Here is a 16652-nt window from a genome sequence, read left to right as displayed (position 1 = left end):
TCTTTCTTATGTTCTTATGTTCTTATTTGTCAATATTAAACTGCATCTGCCACTTCTCCGACCATTGCATCAGTCTATTCAAATCATCCTGGAGTGCTTTAGTGTCCTCATTAGAATGAATTGGATGGCCAATTTTGGTGTCATCAGCAAATTTGCTCATGTCGCTATTTATTCCCTCATCTATGTCGTTTATGTAAATTGTGAACAACGGGCCCAACACTGACCCCTGAGGAACACCGCTTGTGACGTGCTCCCATTCTGATTTCTCCCCATTTATGCAAACTCTCTGCTGTCTGTCAGCCATGCCTCTACCCAGGAAAAAATTTCTTCTATTCCGTGTGCCTTAAGTTTCCTCAATAGCCTCTGGTGTGGAACTCTATGGAAAGCCTTACTGAAGTCCATATACACAATATCATATTCATTCCCATGATCTACCTCCTCAAACATCTTAGTGAAAAAAGTTAGTAAATTCGTAAGACAGGAACGCCCCTTTGTAAAACAGTGTTGAGATTTATTAACCCTTTAAGGGTCGACAGGTCCTCTCAGAGACTTGTTCTCAGGGTCGGCCAAATTAAAAAAAAAAAAATTATTTTTTCTTATGAAAAAATAGTTTTTTTTTTTTTTAAATATTATAGGCTAAACAAAAATTTTTTACCATCAATACTTACCGAGATATGGAGGCGTGAAGTTGATGAAAAAGGGGGACAATGTGGCAACATCTCCAACTGCCGTCTCCCGGTATTCTTTTATTTACTTTCTTATGTACTAATTTCTATTATTTTTAAATTTTTCTTTTTCCAAGTAACTTTTATGGCCTGTGAGGCCAATATGATCAGTATTTTGTAGGTTTTTTCTTTTTCAGTACTACACAATAAGGGCGTAAACACTGTTGTCATTGTTTAGTTTATAAAAAATATTTACACAAACAAATGATATGAAATGTTGTTTATTACTATTTTTCTATATTTTATATACACATATACAGTCACAGGGAATGTTTCTAGAAGTTCTGCAGCCTGTGGAATTCTGAAACATGGTGTCATGCACAGTGGTGTTTTACATTCCTCACACATGAAACTAGTGTCTCTGTGTTGTTGTGGGCGTTTTTTTGTATGTGCACGGATGTAACACCTCTTCTGAGCCTTTTTCTTGAAAACAGTAGCAGGCACTTTTACCAGGAAGTGATCAGCATGCTTCAGACAAGAAGGTAGTTGTTAATTTGGTGGGCGGTCTACTGCAGGTGTTCTTCCTTGGTACTTGAATACTATTTGTCTGATGACAGACAAACAGAATTCACTGTATTGTGGTTTGTTTCTGGTCCTTATCTTATACATATTATAAGCATTGAGCATGGAAATGTCCAGAAGATGGAAAAGGAGTTTTATGTACCACTTATAACTTTTGCGAACACAATCAGCAAACCCAATCTGCATGTCACATTTGTCCACTGAATGCATATTGAAGGTGTAATCAATCACAGCTGCAGGTTTTAGAATGGGTTCATTGCTCTCTCTATGTTGCCTGCCAGTGTCTGCCATTTCATTAGGGTGAACTGATGACAACAGTGCGACATCTCGTTTGTCATGCCACCGAAATGCCATGATGTCATTGGAAGCAGACGCCTGCACCTCACCTCTACGAGTGCCAGCGTCAAACCTGGGCATGCGTTTCCGATTTGCACGCACTGTGCCACACACATCTGTCATGTTCACTCGCAAAAAATCACTGAGTGAGGGGCTTGTGTACCAGTTATCAGTATATAATATATGCCCCTTACCAAGGTATGGTTCTATCATTGTTCTAACCACATCACCAGAGATGCCTAATAACTTCCTGGTATTTTGCAATGTATAACTTCCAGTGTACACAATAATATCCAATACCAGACCACTGTAACAATCACAAAGCACAAACAACTTTATACCAAAGTGTTTCCTCTTGCTTGGTATGTACTGCTTGAAAGAGAGTCTTCCTTTGAACAGAATCAAAGACTCATCAATTACAAGCTTCCTGAAGGGATAAAAATACATATTGAATTTCTCTTTCAGATACACAAACACATGCCTAATCTTATATAACCTGTCATTTCTGTCAGGCCTGGTTTTGTCTGAGAAGTGAAGCATACATAACATTAGCACAAATCGATTCACTGGCATTATATCACTGAAACCTGGGGTTGCAATCAGGCGGTCTGTTGACCAGTATGATTTCACTTTGTGCTTATACACATGTGGCATAAGCATTATTGTGGCAAAGAAAAGATGCATCTCAGCTACAGTTGCCTCCTTCCACTGGTGTAGACGTGATTTTGGTGAAAGTATTGTGTTAGCCATGGTGTACTCGTAGTATGTGTTGCTTTCCATGACAATACTTTCCATCAGGGGTTCGTCAAAGAATAACTCGAAACATTCCAGTTCAGTGGCATTGTTCCCATGTGTACAAGATGGCCGTATTCCACTTTGGCTGTCATCAAACTGGTGGGCATTTGGAACAAAATTGCTAGCTTCCTGCCAATCCCAGGTGCGGTCTGCTGGTGGGTACTGGACAATGACAGGTGGTTGTGGTTGTGGAGGTTGTGGTTGTGGAGGCTGGTGTAGTGGATGGGTGGGGGATGGTGGCCTTTGTTGTAGATCAGCTGAGGCAGCGGCGTGGGTGGCAGCATGGCCCACTGCTGGTGCCTCACGGCCGTCACCACCACTACCACCACCATGCACATTTTCCATCCCAATTGCAACACTATCATTGTCATTTTCATTGTCTGTTCCTGTTGTACAGCCACGGGATGTACTCCGAGATGTACTCCTTCCCCTTGGAATAGCATATGGCACACTACCAGAGCGCATATATTGTCGTATATACTGACGCTTCACTGGGGAATATTGCACTTCACTATCACTACTGGAATTGTTTTCAAGAGCTTGTAGTTCATAATGACTATCACTATCATCACAAATGCTCACATCTGAGTCTGGGATTTGGGAATATAGGAGTTTCCTCTTTGATTCTGGTACAACTGAACGTGAACAAGACGGCCCAGCACCAGAGGTGGAAGGCTCAGGGCCGTCTGGGTTTTCCTCACTATTACCGATATTATGGTCATTAGTTTCGGTCAGAACCTCACCAAAACCTTGAAACTCATCTTCACTGGCACTTCCATCTGTATTAGAACTGTCGCTGGGGAACAAAAGTGTCCCAATTTGCCAAGGAGTGAGGAACTTCTTACCGCGAGGCATGGTGGACATTGTGTACTAAGATGGCGTTCCCACAATGCACCACTGGGTCCCAGATTTTTTTTCTACCGCACACACCGACCACACAGACCCATTCTTTCACATCTAGGCCTACCAGCCTTTTCCTGCGAGATTTGACGGCGCTAGAATTTATGTGTACTAGTACGTCAAAAACCCCTACGCATAAGCCGTACTAGTACGTCCGAAACCCTCAAAGGGTAAATCAATCTGTGCCTGTCAAGATGGCTACGAATTGCTTCGGCAATTATTGATTTCATAAATTTTCCCACTATGGAGGTAAGGCTTATTGGTCTATAGTTTGAAGCCAAGGACCTGTCACCTGCATTTGCCATTTTCCACTTATCAGGCACTATGCCAGTTTGTAGTGATATGTTAAAAAGTTTAGCCAAAGGTATGCTAAGTTCCTCTTTACATCCCTTTAACACCCTTGATAGTTTATTATCATCCTGTTCTACATAATCTATTATTTCAGGAATATTGCTAGTATTTTCCTGGGTGAAAACTGAGAGGAAGTAGGTATTTGGAATTTCACACATATCCTTATCACTGTCAGTGATCTGACCAGAGTTACTCTTAAGTGGGCCAATCTTGTCCCTAGTCTTACTTCTGTATACCTGAAAGAACCCTTTTGGGTTAGTCTTTGAATCCCTTGCGACCTTAGCCTCATAATCCCTTTTTGCTTTTCTTATTCCTTTCTTTATTTCTCTCTCTAATTGAATATATTGATTTCTTAACTGCCCATCCCCTCTTTTAATATGCCTATACATGCCTCTCTTTTGACCAATGAGATGTTTTAATCTATTGTTCATCCATTTGGGATCATTTTTGTTAGATCTTATTTCCCTACTCGGAACAAAAGCTGTCTGGGCAGCTAGAACTATGCTCTGAAAAACGTCATATTGGCAACCAAGATCACCTACCTGACCCATAGTCAGGACATCCCAATTTAACCCACCCAGGTAATTTTTCAGTCCCATGAAGTTGGCCAAGCGAAAATCTGGGACAGAGATTTGATTGCAGTTATCTGGGTAATTCCATGATTTATTGAAACTAAGTGATTTGTGATCACTTTCCCCAAGCTCATCATTAACCTCAAGATTATTAATTAGTGAATCTTTGTTGGCAAGAACTAAGTCAAGCAGATTGTTGCCTCTAGTTGGTTCTGTCACAACCTGTTCTAAAAAGCAATCCTGAACCATATCAAGAAAGTCACTAGACTCAAGATTTCCTGTCATATTGTTCCAATCAATTTGTCTAAAGTTAAAATCTCCCATTATCACAACATTTTCATATCTAGATGCCTTATGAATTTCGTCCCATAACAGCTTACTACCCTCCCTATCAAGGTTTGGGGGCCTGTAAATCACACCCAAAATTAATTTGTCACGTCCCTCAAGAAACTGTAGCCAAACAGATTCTGTGTTCGATGTTTCTAATCTTATATCTAAGACAATAATTTAAATTGTTTCTGACATACGTGTTCCTTACGTTCTATTTGGTGACCCTCTTGAGTTTTGTATATAGTGCTCCTTTTGAGTTCTTCATTCTTTCCATACCTAAGCAGCTGGAACTTATCACCATTGAACGTCATGTTGTTTTCCACTGCCCACTGGAAAACCCTGTTTATGTCTTCCTGTACTTTTTCAGTGTCCTCTACTGTACTGACTTTCATGCTTATTTTAGTGTCATCTGCAAATGATACAAAAGTGTGCCGTGTGTTTTTGTCTATGTCAGCTATGAGGATGAGGAACAGCAGAGGTGCCAGGACAGTGCCTTGGGGCACTGAGCTTTTGACCTCGCTGATGCTGGATCTTGCCCTGTTCACTACTACTTTTTGTGTTCTGTGTGTTAGGAAACTGAAAATCCATCTGCCTACCTTCCCTGTAATGCCCATGGCCTTCATTTTGTGCGCTATCACTCCATGATCGCATTTGTCAAACGCCTTTGCAAAATCTGTGTAAATCACATCTGCGTTTTGGTCGTCTTCCAGTGCCTTCGTAATTCCATCATAATGGTTCAGCAGCTGTGACAGACATGATCGTCCTGCTCTAAAACCATGCTGGTTTGGGTTATGTTGGTTGTGCTGGTCCATGAAATTTGTAACCTGCCGTCTCATCACTCTTTCGAAGATTTTTATGATGTGAGAGGTTAGGGCTACTGGTCTAATTTGTAGCTAGTGCTCTACTGCCTTCCTTGTGCAAAGGAGCTATGTCTGCACTCTTTAAGGCCTCTGGTATTTCACCTAGATCTAAGCTCTTTCTACAAAGAATACTGAGGGCTCGTGCTAGTGGTACTTTGCACTTCTTTATAAATAGAGCATTCCATGAATCTGGTCCAGGTGCTGAGTGAGTGGGCATGTTTTCCATTTCTTTTTCGAAATCTATGGGATTTGTGCTAATGTCAGTTGGTTGGTCTGTGCGGCCTTCTTCTGGAGTGAAAAATATTTCTGCATTTTCTACCTTGCTGTCATTTAGTGGGTTGCTGAACACCGACTCATACTGTTCTTTTAGGATTTCACTCATTTCCTGTTCATCGTCAGTATATGAGTCTCCTCTCAGTAGTGGTCCAATTCTACAGGTAGTTCTTAGCTTGGATTTTGCGTAGGAATAGAAATATTTTGGATTTCTTGCAATATCCTGTATGGCCTTTTGTTCCCTTTATACTTCTTCTGTGAGGTATGACATCCTAAGATTTTGCTCTAATTCAGTGATCTCTCTGCTAAATCTATCTTTCCTCTGTTGTAGCATGTTTGTGTTTTTAAGAAGTTCAGTAACCTGTTTTCTTCTTCTGTACCATCTCCTACGCTCTCTCTCTATATCTGATCTTCCTCTGGGTTTCCTCAATGGTACATGTTTCATACATACTTTGTATGTTTCTGTATTCAGCTTCTCTAGGCACTGGTGGGGATTTAGGTCGCTCATGTCTGATTCCCAGGGTATGTCTGATAGCTCTTGGTTTATTTTTTCCCAGTTAATTCTATGGTTGTTAAAATTAAACTTACTGAACATCCCGTCTCTAACTTTAGTGATGCAGTTTCCTACCCCTGAGTTAATACTAGTTTGAACCTCTATGATGTTACGATCAGAGTAAATAGTTTTGGAAACTGTTATGTCTCTGATCAGTTCCTCGTTGTTTGTGAATATCAAATCCAGGGTATTTTCATTTCTAGTGGGATCAATTACCTGTTGGTTTAAAGAGTACTTTTCACAAGACCTCATTATTTCCCTGGTATGTACCTGTTGAGCCAGGGTGCTTTCCGGGGATATTTCTGGTATAACATTACGTTGTGCCATCTTCCATTTTACATGAGGGAGATTAAAATCTCCAAGGAGTAAAATATTTGGTGTAGGACTTTCTAGCCTATCCAGACAGCTATCTATCTTACTTAAATGATCTGTGAATTCCTCAGCAGTTGCCGATGGTGGTTTGTATACTAGGATAATTACCAAATTCCTATTTTCAACTTTAATGCCTAGAATTTCTACTATATCATTCATAGAATTCAGCACTTCTGTGCAACAGAAAGTATCCTTTACATAGATTCCTACTCCTCCCTGTGACCTACTGATTCTATCACATCTATACATGTTGTAGTTTTCTATCTTTATTTCTCCGTCCAAAACATCCATTGTATGTGTTTCTGTAAATGATCCGAACATGGCATTCGCTTCTGTCAGGAGCCCACTGACCTAACTAACTTTGTCATTTTTATTTGATTTCAAACCCTGTATATTTGCAAATATGAAGCAGGAATTACCAAGTGGGATGTTTTGTCTCGCTTTGTGTTTCATTAGTACCACTGGTGGTGTACTACCTGGTATGTCCCCTGGTGTACACTCCCCTGGTTTCTCCAGTACTGGCTTTGCATTTGTTTGCTTATTCGGCCTTGAGCCCACCTGTCCTCTCTACCATTCCCCCCGTTTGTCTCTTCCTTTGTTTTGATCTTTTCTCTTTTTGTCTAAAAAAAGAATGCTGTTCAATTTCCCTTTCTCTGCTAACTCTGTAGTGCCGCGTTCCTTTTACATGATGGTCTGGGCAGCTCAGGTCATAACATTCTCTGGACTGCGTTGAAGCTTTACACATTACTGGATGGAAGTACAGTGGACCCTCAGCTAACGATGGCATCAGCTAACATTAAATCCAGGTAACGATACATTTTAATGCAAAAATTTTGCCTCGGCTAACACTAAAAAACATGCCCAACGCGATTCGTTCAAGACGCGTCCACATGTGGCCTGAGCGCGCCTCAGTTGTCCCGTGGGTGCCAGTGTTTACAAGCCAGCCAGTGTGGTCGCATCCACGCATACAATCGGAACATTTCATATTATCACAGCGTTTTTAGTGACTGTACCTGCAAAATAAGTCACCATGGGCCCCGAGAAAGCTTCTAGTGCCAACCCTGTGATAAAAAGGGTGAGAATTAGTATGGAAATTAAGAAAGATTTTGAAGGGTTTGGGGCTAACCCTGAGATGCCTATGCCAGTTGTGGAATCCATTGTGCCTACTTCAAAGATTAAGGAAATGTGTGCAAAGTGGGTTGAACTGCAAACCTTTATGGATGAAAATCACCCTAACACATCTATTGCAAGCCGTGCTGGTGACTATTACAATGACAATGTTGTGGCCCATTTTAGGCAAATCTTAAAGGAACGGGAGGTACAAACCTCTATTGACAGATTTGTTGTGCGACAGAGGTCCAGTGACTCTCAAGCTGGTCCTAGTGGCATTAAAAGAAGAGGGGAAGTAACCCCGGAAAAGGACTTGATACCTTAAGTCCTAATGGAAGGGGATTACCCTTCTAAACATTAACAACTTCCACACTCTCCCCTCCTCCCAACCCATCAATCATCACCAGATCTTCAATAAAGGTAAGTGTCAGTTTGTGTGTATTAAAATTAATATTTCATGTGGTAAAAAAAAATTTTTTTTTTTTTTTTTTTTTTCATACTTTGAGGTCTTGCATGAAATAATTTGATTTCCATTATTTCTTATGGGGAAAATTAATTCAGCAAACGATGAGCTTTCAGGAATGGATTAATATCGTTAGCTGATGGTCCACTGTATTTGCACTCTTTGTTGAAACGACACTTTCCCTTCCTCAACATGTTCGCACATTTTCTGGTGTATTTATTCCAACAATCTCTGCCATATAGGCACATACCTTTAGCATAGTAACTGCAAATGTTCTGACTACCTATATTTATTGATTCCGTGTCGTTCCTAAGTTCTGCCACCTGTTCTGAGTTCCCTTGTTCACTTTCTTCTAGGCTAATTTCTTCCCAGTGAAAAGCAGGGGTGCCACAATACACTGTGAGACAACACAGTAAGTGTCCAGGACCCAAGACTGTTCAGCTGCCTCCCAGCATATAAAAGGGGGATTACCAATAGACACCTGACTGTCTGCAAGAAGGCACCGGACAGGCGCCTTGAGTCAGTACCTGACCAGCCGGGCTGTGGTTCGTATGTCAGTTTGTGTGCGGCCAGCAGTAACAGCGTGGTTAATCAGACCCTGATCCACCATGAGGCCTGATCTCAGACCAGGCCACAGGGGCATTGACCCCCAAAACCCTCTCCTTGTAAGCCAGTGTAATAGAACCAGGGCAGCATATTACCAAGACAGCTTAATAATAGTACCAGGATAGTGGAATAATATTACCATGATTCCTGATAGCATCATGGTAATATGATAATATTATCATGACAGACTGATAATATCATGCTGTAATGGCCTGACGAAGCTCCTGGAGAGTGAAACACTGCCACAATGAAATGTCACATTAGTTGCACATGTGTCCTTTTATCTAACATTTACAAATCCGGCATAAGCTTCTTTCTCCTATGTGTTGGTTATTTGTGTATTACCTTATTGTATTTTTAATTTCATTAAAGTATTGGGCAAAGTCACCGAGTTATCCTGATGGCAGGTTCAGCGACTTGTTAGAATGTAACTATGGGTTATGCTATGAAATTTAGATTAATGTTAAATTAGGTTAGGCTAGGTTACATTAGGCTAGGTTCAGATTAGTAAGTTTATTCAGGTACAGGTACACAAATACAATTACATACATAAATTATCATACATAGGAGCATTTGTGTAGATTACCTAGAATAACCCAAGAAAGTCAGTGACTCATTTCCATTGGGGCTTAGAATTAGGGTAGATTAATTCTTGCTGGTAGTGTTACTAAATTTATATATGGGGGAATTTGTCAAGTAGGAAAATATCAGATTTCTTCTGGCCAGTCGAAGACTTGGAAACATGAGTGAGATCACTGGCACATGCTACAATATTCACTCTTGTAAGTATTGTAGCAACATATACATAGAGAAGGTTAGTGGTCTAGCATCTAGTTTGCTAAATAGAAACCACCATTGAACTGCCTTGCTAGACATATCACAGCAATATATTTTTAATTTGCAGATTTGTGGTTTACATGTGAGTACAGCCTCTCTTCATTTAGCGATGTACTCATTTATCGACGACTCGGATTTATGACGAGCTCTCCGGCCAGTATGCACACCTAAGTAATGTATGTTAGAGCTGATTTCCTCTATTCTGTTCATTACAATATACAGTACACTCCTGTATAAACATTTAAAAATAAACCAGAAATGTTATAAATGGTGCAAAGGTGACATTAAAACAAACAATATTAACCCATAAATGGTCCAAACGTATATATACGTTTTTTCAACATCTGAAAGTATGTAAAAAAAGTAGATCTTCCTTTTGTTTTTTTTACATTTGAAAATGTGTAAAAAAAACTTTGATCTACTTTTTTTTTTTATATTTGAAAATATGTAAAAAAAACGTAGATCTACTTTTGTAGCACTACACATGTGAACGTAGATCTGCTTGGACCGTTTACGGGTTAAAGATGGTTGACACAAACCCACTACCATCATAATATGCCCCTCACTTAGCGACGAATTTGTTGACCGATGTGGTCTTAAGAATGGAACTCCGTCATTGAGGTGAGGCTGTATATGTTTGTACAGGCGGGCCTCACTTTACAGCACTTCGCCAGTACAGCAGTTTTCAAGGATACCCATTCTTCATTTATTCAGACTTCCTGCATAAATACAGTGGACCCCCACTTAACGATCACCTCCCAATGCGACCAATCATGTAAGTGTATTTATGTAAGTGCATTTGTACGTGTATGTTTGGGGGTCTGAAATGGACTAATCTACTTCACAATATTCCTTATGGGAACAAATTCGGTCAGTACTGGCACCTGAACATACTTCTGGAATGAAAAAATATCGTTAACCGGGGGTCCACTGTATATTCACCACTCACTATAAGCTAAGGATGTAAATATTTTAAGATAAGTAATGTGTGTAGTGTATATTCATTTCTGTTAGGCCTATATTGCTCACCTAATGTATGATAGTGTAAACATGTTATAAGGCTTGTTTCACTTTACATCAATTTTTGCTTTACAGTGGTAGCCTGGACCCTGACCTGCTGTATAAGTGGGACCCTCCTATATAGTAATGTATCTTAACCTGATTCATAAAGAAGTCAGTACTCTATTGCCGGGTAGAGGGTATGTAACGGTGTCTCATGGTTGGTTGGTAACACCTCCTCACACACTGAGTATCCGGGGTTCAGTGCCCTGCCAGGTGGAAATGTTGGATGTTTCCTTACACCTCAGGAGGCCTGGTCACAGACCGGGCCGCGGGGGCGTTGACCCCCGGAACTCTCTCCAGGTAAACTCCAGGTCTCCAGGTAAACACCTGCTGTCCCTGTTCACCTAGCAATAAGTAGTTACCTGGATGTTAGCAGACAGGTGTGGGTGGCTGTTATGCAGGGTTCTGCATGACATTGTAAGGTATATATGGTGGAGAAGTGTGCCATAATAGCATAACTTTATAATTTATAATGTGCATTTGGGGGTACTGTAAAGTACTCTAACTGTAATTATAAAAAAATCCTGCTAGGTATTTATTTTCCAACTGTGTTTAGGTACGCAGGGTAAGCGTGGCTGGGAGGAGTCACGTGGAGTCAGCATGGCATGGAGGCTGGCGTCGGAGATGCTGTGTATTTAAGCTAAGTTTGTAGTTGTGTACTCCTTTTGTTTAGCTAACTTAAGCCATAGGCTCTTCTATGGCTTACCTGTATGCTCACCTAGGCTCTGACATGGTCAGGGTTCGGTGGGATGAGTGAGGAAATAAGAAATGTGGTTGGTATTGGAGTAGTGAAGGCCTGGCGCTGACTAGGCCGAGTGTTATGGTTACTGGACCGCCAGCCGTCTGCTTCTTGTGCCTGTTATGTGGGCGTTTAGGATAGGAGATACATGAAAGTGTTTTCTAGAGCGTGTATATAGTGTTATGTTGAATAAATAGATATATTTTCCTAACTAGGATTTTTTGCCTAACCCTCTATTAACCAACCCATTGAAGTACAAATGATGTTTTAGCACTTTCTGTTTTACTGGGATAGCCCTGGGTGGCCTGTTTATGCTTGAGATGAGTGTAACTTTTACCTTTGCCCTTAGACAAGGCTCTAGTCCCCAGCTATCCCAACTTTCTGCGTAACATGGGGGCCTGTGTATGAGAGAATTATCAAATTTTATGTGGTAATTCAAGTTTGCAACCTGGAAAGTCAATAACCATTCTTGACTGGGTTGGTTAGAGGAAGCATTCACTATAATACTCACACTAAAATAATAATTTACCTTTGTGTGCAATAATGCTGGTTTTTAGGGTATTATTATTAACTAATACCCTGTGCATAATTTACTTTTGTTTGCAATATTGTGTTCTAGGACTAAACAGGGGAACAAGGCAGGAGCTGTGCCTCCCTGTGACCCTTCTGCACACTGTGGTGATGGTTTGGGCCTGTGGAGCCTGTTCATTGAGTCTGACCTGCAGGAGAGTCTGAGCAGTGATGAACCGGCTCAACTGGAACTCGGTTGGAGAAGTGGTCTTGGTGCTGATGTGAGAAAAAATCCCCTGACTCTGCAGCAGCTGAGTGAGGCCCAGGAAGGTTGTGACCTCCGGAACGCTGTTCACTTATCAGCTGTTGCGAAGGATGTGGTTCCCAAATTTACCAAATGTTTATTTTGCAGAGTTGGTCAAATGAGCAAGACTTTTTAAGGGGACCTGTGTCCAAGTGGCCGCAGCAGAACTATTAAAGTGTCATTGTCTGTATTTTTTACAGATTCCGAAGGAACAACAGTTAAGTGTTAAGAAGGGAGAGCTGACTAACCAGTGTTTATTAATAAATTCTTCTAACAGGTTACCAGTGGACATACCCTTTCTGAATAATTTTGTGTGTGTGGTTTTGAGATTTCTGGTGAAACATTTTTGTCTCTTAGGCTTTGCACAAATCACCCAGAAGTCATATTTTATGAAATGTCATGTAGTTTTGAGAGGCCTACTTGAGGTTAAATTTACCAATGTATGTCATCCTAGGAGTCAAAGAAAAGCACAATGGTTTTCCCAGTCTCTCAGGGCAATGCACGTTTGTTTTACCCAGTACCAGAAGGACTGGGATGAGGGAATTCTCCTCCTTTTCATTACCGTGTGGGGAAGCACTCTGGAATCATTAAGTCATGGGCTACGTGAGGATGGTGATGTTTCCCCCGAGGTGCTTTTTCTCAATTTCAGAAACTGCTTGGCTAAGATGAGGTCGATGGCACTAGTGCACCAGCCTGCCAGTCTGCCCAGGATGATGTGGGACCATGAGGTGGTGCTACATATTCTGGAAGCTGGAGAGATGGGATTGGCATTGGAGCCGAGTCCTGGGAAGGCTATGATGGAACTGGGTGGTGGCTTCAAAATGATGGTGGATAAGGTCCCTGAGAAAGATAATGTAAGCAGGAAAATTGTAAGAGATTGTGGAAGATTTGGATCTTCTGAAAGATGGGTTGTAGTGTTGGCTCAGCCATGGTTCACCTTCGTGAAAGAGCTTTGTGATGCTGAGAAATAGGGCCATATTAACCCCCATGAGGTAGAGGTTTTGGAATTTGTGCAACGTCAGCAGGCCTGGCATGATGTAAGCTGGGGTGAAATAGGTTTCTTGAAGGAAGTGAAGTGTTTCTTTCTAGAGACTGTGTTTGTACCCAGCGAGAGTCCATGGACGTTGTCTTTTACTGGTCTCACACTAGGTGATACCTTGAACATGTGCACTGACTGCCGCCAGGTACATTTAAGAAATAAGGTTTTGTCTCCTCTTTATGAACTACATGCAAATTGTGTGAATAAACCATGGGGGGGGGGTCTTCTGATTCCCATGACCATGTGTGCCAAGGACACACCCATATTTGTAACTTTAATATCTCTGTACATGAACCTTTTGTATGCCATTAACCCTCAAGATCTTTTATGTGTAATCCTGAGTTACCCACCCCGGGTTTTGCAAAACGATAAAGGAGTTGGGGGCAGTCTTGTTGCAGGGTAGAGCAGGGCAAGTAACGCCACTTGGCTGCTTCTCAGCAAAAAGTAACAGTCACCAAAGAAGTTATACCACCATAGAAAAGGAGGCTCTTGCTTTAGTGTTGGCAGTACAACATTTTGAGGTGCATATATCATCATCAGTTCACCCTATAACTGTGTATAGTGACCATATTCCTTTAAGTTTTCTTCACTTAATAAGAAACCACAATCAGTGACTTAAGAGGTGGGCCTTGTTTCTCCAACCTCTTAATCTTGTGATTCATTATATGATGGGAGCGGAGAATGTGGTTGCTGATGCCATGTCTCATGTTTAAAGTGCATGATGTAGTGTATAGATCATGTATGTATTCTTATTTTGCAGTGATTTGCGGTAGACGAGTAGATGGAACCCTGGACCACCCAAAGGAGAAGGGCAGGTTGAGCTGGAGGTATCAGGATTCCGTAGTGTGTGTGTGTTTTGGGGGGCAGTCACATCAAGTGCCATGCCTAGGTAAGGTATGCTACATTTTTTTAGGTGTTGGCTGGAATGCCTTGCCTCTGTTTTATGTTGGTATAGGGACTGTTGGATCTAACGTTTTAGTGAATGTGGGGCTGGCGGTGATGCCCTCCACTGTTTGGGTCATGTCTCTTGATCCGAGGTGTTTTGCTTCTCCAGGACTCTTTTCAATTTTTCCTTTTTGGATCACCGCTGGGGTGACTCCAGGGTCCTTGGAATGACGTGTAGGTGTCGGCCTGGGAGGTCCACCTTTTGTGGGTCTTCAATGATGACTCCAGAGTTTTACGGCCACAGTCCCACCAACACGTTATATGACTATCCACCCGTTGTTTTTGGGGCCTGATATTTTTCCCCCCTCCTGTGTTCTCCTGATTCTCGCAGAGGTGTGTCATGGGGAACCAGTTTTGTTTACTAAAGATTGCTGTGAGATGGGAGTGATAATGCGATGTTGCCTTCTAAGTAGAATTTAACATGTAAAATCTGTTTTTCTTGTTTTTGAACTCCTCCTGGAAAATGTACTTACTGTTTAAAAATTTTTTTTGGTGGCACATACAGTTTGGTCTGCCTTGCAACATACTGAACTTTGGTGTTACTTCATAAAACGACATTCCTCAGGGGCACTTACGTACAAAGTTAACTTGCTCAATTATAAGTTTGCTTGATGTAATTTAGGTAAAATGCATCAACGCCAGTGCCTGGCCAGCGCTGTGTTGTGACGGTGCCTTTTCCTAACACAGTTGTCTAAGAGAGTGACTGTGGACTCGTTTGGCATAGAACTTGATCACTTTTATGTTCGGCGAGTTTCACATGTCTGCAATCTAGTACCTCAGTTTGTTAATATTACATATTTGTAGTATCAAAAGACCGTGATTGTATGGTGGTCATTCCCCTGTTATCATTTTGCCCTTTGCCTCAGACCTTAATGTGGGGTTTATTTTCTTTCTTTTTCCGTTTGCCTAGCGGTGTCCATGTAGATCCTGCTAGCAGAGCGAGACCTTTGGTCTGGGGGTGGGGGTGTTAGGCAGGGTTCTGCATGACATTGTAATATACATATAGTGGAGAAGTGTGCCATAATAGTATGAATGTTATAATTGTAAAGCATAATTTTATAATTTATAATGTGCATTTGGGGGTACTGTAAAGTACTCTAACTGTAATTATAAAAAAATCCTGCTAGGTATTTATTTTCCAACTGTGTTTAGGTACGTAGGGTAAGCGTGGCTGGGAGGAGTCACGTGGAGTCAGCATGGCATGGAGGCTGGCATCGGAGATGCTGTGTATTTAAGCTAAGTTTGTAGTTGTGTATCCCTTTTGTTTAGCTAACTTAAGCCATAGGCTCTTCTATGGCTTACCTGTATGCTCACCTAGGCTCTGACATGGTCAGGGTGCAGTGGGATGAGTGAGGAAATAAGAAATGTGGTTGGTATTGGAGTAGTGAAGGCCTGGCGCTGACTAGGCCGAGTGTTATGGTTACTGGACCGCCAGCCGTCTGCTTCTTGTGCCTGTTATGTGGGCGTTTAGGATAGGAGATACATGAAAGTGTTTTCTAGAGTGTGTATATAGTGTTATGTTGAATAAATAGATATATTTTCCTAACTAGGATTTTTTGCCTAACCCTCTATTAACCAACCCATTGAAGTACAAATGATGTTTTAGTGCTTTCTGTTTTACTGGGATAGCCCTGGGTGGCCTGTTTATGCTTGAGATGAGTGTAACTTTTACCTTTGCCCTTAGACAAGGCTCTAGTCCCCAGCTATCCCAACTTTCTGAGTAACAGTGGCATCCTGGGAGACAAGATTGAAGGACCACAATGGAAGTAAGGTCAACAGTCCCCAGTGATGCATAGACTTTCCTGAGTTATCCTGGGTGCTAACCCCTAGATTAAAAATCCCAATAAATCTTATCTTAACAAACTGTTTGTTACATGGCAGCCAACCAGTAATAATAATAGTAATACAGTGTTACCTCAAGTTCGAACAGCTCCCAACTCGAACAATTGTGTAAATATATTTTTGTAAGTGCTTTTGTAAGTGTATTTTTGGGGATCTGAAACGGTCTAATCTAATTTGCTTTATTCCTTATGCGAACAAATTCATTCAGTATCGGCATTCGAACAGCCTTCTGGAATAAATTAGGTTCGTAACTCGAGGTACCACTGTATCTTATTTCTACAAGTGTATGTACAAGGTATACAGACCATAGCTGACATCAGTGACATGCTACTATATAGAAAGCCCCTTGTTATGCAGAGTATTTCCCACAAATTAGGTCACGTTTGTCCCAGGATGTGACCCAGACCAGTCGACTAACACTCAAGCACCCACAGTGGACCCTCGCCTAACGTTGGCATCACATAACGTTAAATCCGCCTAGCGATACATTTTAACGCAAAAATTTTGCCTCGCCTAGCGCTAAAAAACTCGCTCAACGCGATTCGTCCGAGATGCGTCCATGTGCGGCCTGAGCCAGCCTCACTTGTTCCGCCGGTGGCATTGTTT

General features: G+C 41.4%; 1 long non-coding RNA gene across 2 annotated transcripts in view; it reads left to right on the top strand.

Moving 5' to 3' along the window:
- The window catches only part of LOC128688697 (uncharacterized), a 32133-nt gene extending 16383 nt beyond the window's left edge, over nt 1-15750 (top strand). The window contains exons 2-3 of one of the 2 annotated variants that reach the window (XR_011394743.1): nt 9673-9781; nt 11224-15750. This is a non-coding gene — a long non-coding RNA (uncharacterized lncRNA). Of the gene's footprint in view, nt 1-8445; nt 9782-11223 lie in introns of those variants that run through there. The other variant, XR_008407059.2, reaches the window with a different exon arrangement.
- Nucleotides 15751-16652: the final 902 nt, after the last annotated feature.

The sequence above is a fragment of the Cherax quadricarinatus genome, chromosome 97, assembly GCF_038502225.1.
Source record: "Cherax quadricarinatus isolate ZL_2023a chromosome 97, ASM3850222v1, whole genome shotgun sequence".
Taxonomy (NCBI): Eukaryota; Metazoa; Arthropoda; class Malacostraca; order Decapoda; family Parastacidae; genus Cherax; species Cherax quadricarinatus.
Note: the sequence above shows the minus strand (reverse complement) of the source record. Positions and strands in the feature narration are given on the sequence as shown.